This window comes from Macaca nemestrina, chromosome 7, assembly GCF_043159975.1.
Source record: "Macaca nemestrina isolate mMacNem1 chromosome 7, mMacNem.hap1, whole genome shotgun sequence".
In the NCBI taxonomy this organism is placed as follows: domain Eukaryota; kingdom Metazoa; phylum Chordata; class Mammalia; order Primates; family Cercopithecidae; genus Macaca; species Macaca nemestrina.
This window is the reverse complement of record NC_092131.1, coordinates 45,442,787-45,449,313: the sequence shown is the minus strand read 5'-3', so window position 1 is coordinate 45,449,313 and position 6,527 is coordinate 45,442,787.

Here is a 6,527-nt window from a genome sequence, read left to right as displayed (position 1 = left end):
ATGACTGAAAGGAGGACAGTTAATGAGTTGATGCCACCCTTTCCTTTCCAGGTAAAACAAACTGCTTCTGGTAGTCCTTGATGTTAATATAGAGGGGGAAAAAGCACTTAATCAGTATGCATATCGGCTGTCAAGGGCTGCGTTAATTTGCTTAAGTAAATATGCCACATCTGGAACAGCAGCTGTAAATTGAAATCACTACCTAATTGAATTTACGATACTCCATAGTCATTCTCTACAATCGATTTGCCAAATGGGGCGGTTAAATGAGGATGTGATAAGAATGATTACCCCTTCAACTCTCGTCTTCTATGAGGGCATTATTTTCTGTTGTATTCCCATAGATAAAGCAGTGGCTCTGGTTATATGCTGATAAAGAAGAGAAATTCCTTAGGCTTCTACAGAAAGAAAACCCACAAATACCCACACTCTACAGATCAGGGAACCAAGTGATACAGTTTGAGTGCTTTGTCCCCTCCAAACCTCATGTTGAATTGTGATCTCCCGTGTTGCAGGTGGGCCTAGTGGGTGGTGTTTGGGTCATGGGGGCAGATCTCTCATCAATGGTTTGGTGCAGTCCTCCTAATGAGTGAGTTTTCATGTTATCAGTTCGCACAATATCTGGTTGTTTAAGAGAACCTGGCACTTCCTCCCCCTCTCTCTCTTGCTCCCTCTCTCGCCTGTGGCATGCTGGCTCACCTTTGTCTTTCACCAGGATTATAAGCTCCTGAGGCCCTCACCAGAAACAGATACTGGCACCATGCTTCGTGAACAGCCTGCAGAGCTGTGAACCAAACAAATGTGTTTTCTTTATACATTACCCAGTCTCAGATATTCCTTTATAGCAATGCAAACGGACTAACACAATGTAACGATTTTGCCATTTTCTCAGTATGTCTGTTCCAACTCTGCATTTAAGAACCAAGGAAATGTCTACAGAATGACTAGGCAGAACTGCTGCGTCCACTGTGAGATAAACTACTGTAGCCAAGCCATTTCACTGCGGATCTCCATAAGCTCCCACTAAGATTCTTAGAATCCATTCCAACACATATTTTCCAAGTTTTTGGCTCTTATAAATGCGCATTTTCCTACTTTTTAGTTTAAACTTAGCTCTATCGTAGTTAGAATTTTTACATGTCTTTCTAGAACTTTCTGTACTATGACTCTGGTAATGGGTCTAGAAGTAATTAGGTATATTGGAGTGGGTCTAAGGGAGAATGAGCATCTTCTCACAAGGCACCTGCTTCAGGGGATCTTCAGGCAGGTGAGCCTCTGTAATAAAGGAGGAAGAATTTCATGTACTGGCAAGGGTACACAGGAAATGGAGGGGCTTGTGGTTTTCAGATTTTACCCAAGTGTTCCTATTCAATTCTAAAAATTTATTTCCATTTCAATTAAGACCCTAATTTTCACATGAGACTCGGAAAGTGTACAAATACTACTTATAATTTTCAAACTATAGAAACAAATCCTGAGTCTAGTTTTCAGCTTTGAATCCTTGCTGATGCTGAAAGTTTTAAGCTTTGAGCTTGTTTTCTTTGTGTAAGCTCTCTGATGCAGTCAAAACTGCTCAAATAATTTCACCATCCTTAAGCCACCATAACCATTGTAATGGTCAGGTTCAGTGTTCAATTGGCCCCCCAAGCCTTGTCTTCTACAGGTGCTCTTTCCCAGGATTCAACAGATAATACATGAGTTAACTGTGAAAATAAAGAATGCTATGGGTTATCAGTATCATATTTTCCATTGGTGACAAGATCATTTTGTTCAAGTCCAGTTATATTCTTATTTTGATAACCTTTCTCCTGAGATACATCTGCTGTTACCAAGTACCAGTAAAGACCTACACAGGAAAACAAACAAAAGAAAACATTAAGTATTTCAAGCAGAAAGAACAATACAGTAAAATAATTAAAATGCATGAAAAGGGCTGGAGCAGCAGAAAGAAGATAAGATGTCACCCTGAAATCAGGAAACTGCTATCATCTCAGCAGTGAAGCCCATTGGCATGCACTTTCTAACATGCAGGAGCTAGAACTTTCAAAGAATGCTGCCCCTGCCAGAGCTCGAAGCCTTGAAGAGTTGGCTTGCAGGAGTAAATGCACAGCCATCTGGTCTCCACAACTCTTCAACAACCACCAGCTACTAGAGCAACTGCCAATGTGTTTTGAGCCAGAATCAAAATTGTTCTTCCTTCTTTCCACTCTCAGACCCCTTATCGGTACACCTCGTTTTTGGCAGAATTTAACAAGAAGCCAGCTGCTAAAAGAGTCTGGTAAACACAGTCCCTTCTTACTCAGAGTCCCAGTTCTGGTAGTTCAAAGTAGACTACAGAACAATAGGTATAAAATTCGTAGAAAAGATAAATAACCAAAGATGGCTGGATGGAAAGATAAGTTTGGGGATGTTGGTGGCAATGAGAAGATGTTTTAATAACCCTGGAATATTCTGTTTTATGAAAAGTAAAATTCCATTTAAAAAATATTATTTGTTTTCAGGGTGTTTAGGATATCCATCACCTCAAGCACATATTATTTCAATTAGTTTAGGACATTGCAAGTCCTCATTTCTATTAATAGGTGTTTTGAAATACATACTACATTGTTCTTAACTATAGTTACTCTACGATTGAACATTACAACTTACTCCTTTTATTGTTCCTCCTTTCATAAAGTCTAAGAACCCCCTTTGTAGAACAGTCAATCTCACATCCTCTTGCAGTTGTTGCTTTTCACCTGCATCACCAATGTTTACCTCTCTTCTGAATCTTTCCCAAAGTCATACAAACACGCACTGATATGTCCTACATTGATAGCGGCCTAGACTCCACCTTCTACCCCAGCTGCTACACATTTCTGATTCCTTTATAGCAGAACTCCAGTGTTGCTATATCAACTTCACCTTCTCCCCCCATTTTTTAAATCAACCCCAAACAGGCCTTCACCATTCCCCTGCCTCCAAAAGAGTTTATGTCCATTTCTTCTTGACTTTTCAAGCCTCACCTTATTCTGTTTATCAGCAACCACTAATAGATATAGTGGCTCTGCTTCTTTCTTTACTTAGACTGTAGAATACTATTATCTTTGTCCTTTGATATAACTTTCTGTGCCTGGTTACTTTTCCCAATACTCACCTGTCTCCCAGACCCCTAAACATTGTGTGTTCTAGATCTTGGACTCACATACATCTTCCGTGTACTTTAACTTTTTAGATTATTTCATTAAGTTCCACAGATTTTAATATCATCATCTTGGCGAGGATTCTAAAATGTCTATCTCTAGCACCAATTTCTACCCCGAACTTTGGTCTCAAATATATAGAACTGGCTACTTGGCACCACAACTTTCTTCTACTTGATCCTAAATTAAGACGCTCAAACTTAACATGACCTCAACTGAACTCTTCGTTCAGCTCAATCCTGTCTCTCTCTAGTGTCTCCAGTCACAGAAAAATGCAAACAGCTTTCTTCTAGACATTCAGGCCCAAATACTTGACTTCATCCTTCTACTGTCATATTTACTCATACTCTGTATTGTACCTTGAAGCACATCCTATGTGCTCTTCTAAATATTTCCAAAACATGATTATTTATTTTCAATCCTGCTGCTACCACTTGTTTTAAGACACCATCATTTCTTGCCTGCATTATTGAAATATTCTATTTGTTTGGTGCAATAGTAGTTGCAGTTTTTGACATCGAAAGTAATGGCAAGACCGGGTGCAGTGGCTCACACCTGTAATCCCAGCACTTTGGGAGGCTGACGCAGGTGGATCACCTGAGATCAGGAGTTTGAGACCAGCTTGGCCAACGTGGTGAAACCCCATCTCTACTAAAAATATAAAAATTAGCCAGGAGTGGTGGTGTGTGCCTGTAATCTCAGCTACTCAGGAGGCTGAGACAGGAGAATCTCTTGAACCTGGGGCAGTGAGCTGAGATGGTGCCACTGCACTCCAGCCTGGGCAACAGAGACTCCATCTCAAGAAAAAAAAAAAAAAAAAAAGGAAGTAATGGCAAAAGCTGCAATTACTTTTGTAACAACCTAATATATGGTCTTTAGTTCCATGTTTTGCTATGTTAACTCCTCTGCTGAAAATCAGATATGGGTAAAAGAATAGACACACAATTAGTGAGAGAGTATAGAGTTTAGAAATAGACCCACATAAATACGGTCAATTGATTTTCTATAAAGGCCCTAAGGCAATTCAGTGGAAAACAGATAATCATTTCAACAACTGGTATTGAATTAACTAGACATCCGTGAACAACAACAAAAATAAACCTCAATCTAGACCTCCAACTGATATAAAAACTCAAGATGGATCAGAGATACTAATGTTAAGTGTGTAAAACTATGAAGCCTTTAGAAGAAAACTTTTGTAAACTTGAGTTAGTTTTACACATCACAACCAAAGCATGATCTATAAAAGAAAAACATGATAAACTGGACTTCTTCCAAGTTGAAAAATTTTGCTCTGCAAAAGACACTTCAGGAGAATTAATAAGCCACAAAAAAGTGAAAATATTTCCAAACCACATTTCTGAAAAATGATTTGTATCTAGAATATATAAAGTATTCTCAAAACTTAATTTTTAAAAATTAAATTGGTGAGGATTCTAAAATATCTATCTCTAGCACCAAATTCTACCCAAACTTTGGGTAAATTTTTTTTAAAAAAACAAAAATATGGATATGCCCTGACTTTCCCAAAAGCTTAATTCTGAGTTTTTCAGTTTCCTCTCTTTGGCTAGAGCTGGATCACATGTTCCCAAAAATACAAGGGCATTTGGAAAGAAGAATATTTTGATTTACCACATTGTATTCCTGAGGCTGCATAAAACTACTGTTTTCCTGCTACATATTTATATATTGCCTATATATTATTTATATGTTAATAAGAGTGTCCTTGACCTTCAACACTTCCACTTATTCCTGTCTTGTACCCAGTAATTATGTTCAATAAAAAAATGTTCCTATGATATGGAAATTTAGCAAGACACTCTTGAAAAAATATTGCATCAAAGAAGAGATAAAAAGGAAATTAGGGCCGGGTACGGTGGCTCATGCCTGTAATCCTAGCACTTTGGGAGGCTGAGGCAGGTGGATCACATGAGGTCAGGAGTTCGAGATCAGTTCAGCCAATATGGTGAAATCCCATCTCAACTAAAAATACAAAAATTAGCTGGGCGTGGTGGTGGGTGCTACTACTCAGGAGGCTGAGGCAGGAGAATTGCTTGAACCCAGGAAGCAGAGGTTGCAGTGAGTGGAGATTGCACCACTGCATACCAGCCTGGGTGACAGAGCGAGACGCCGTCTCAAAAAAAAAAAAAAAAAAAAAAGATAGGAAAAAAGGAAATTAGGCAAACAAGACAAAAACTAAAATACAACATATGCAACTCACAGTATGAAGCAAAAGCTGTGCTAAGAGGAATGTTCATAAAAATAAGTCCCTTAATTAAAAAGGGGAAGGATTTCACACAACCTGATTTTATATTTCAAGAAACTAGAAAAAGAAACCAAGCTCAAAATGAGGAGAAGACAGGAAATACAAAGATTAGAGCAGAAATAAATGCAATGAAGAACAGAAAAAAACATGAAACTAAGAGCTGCTTTTTTAAAAAAAACAAGCGAAGTTGACACACCCTTAGTTAAACTAAGAAAGGGAGGGAGGACTCAAAATCAGGAATAAAAATAGAGACATTACAACTGATGCCACATAAATAAAAAAGATCATTAGAGACTAATATGATCAACCTAGAAGAAAATTCTTAGAAATATACAACCTACCAATAAAGAAATAGAAGGTCTGAACAGATCTATAACTAGTCTGGATATTGCATTAGTAACCAAAACCTCCCCAAAAAGAAAAGGCCAGAGTTGCATAGCTTAATGTGTTCATTCCACCACACATTTAAAGATGAACTAATACTAATCCTTCTCAAACTCTTCAAAAAAAAAAACAAAAAACAAAAAAACAAAAAAAAAGAACAGCCAGCATTAGGCCAGCATTAGTCTACATTAGTCTAATATCAATACCAGAAAAAGATAGCGCAAGAAAACTACAGGCCAATATCCCTGAATAATCTAGACACAAAAATTCTCAATAAAATGCTACCAAAGCAAATCCAACCACACATTAAAAGGATTATACATTGTTGCTAAGTGATATTTATCCCTGGGATACAGATATGATTCAACATGTGAAAACCATGATACATTAATGGAGCAAATCATGAAAATTATATGATCATTGCAATAGATACAGAAAAAGTGTTAGAGAAAATTCAACATTCTTTCATAATAAAAACTCTTGATAAACTAGGAATAGAAGAAAATTACTTCAAGATAACAAAGGCCATATGTGAAAAGCCCACAGCTAATATTATACTCAAAGAGAAACAAAGTGTTTCCTCTAATAACAGGAACAAGATGAGGATGCCCACTCCTGCCATTTCCATGCGATACAGTACTAGAAGGTCTAGCCACAACAATTGAAGGGAAAAGCCAAAAGACATCCAAATCAGA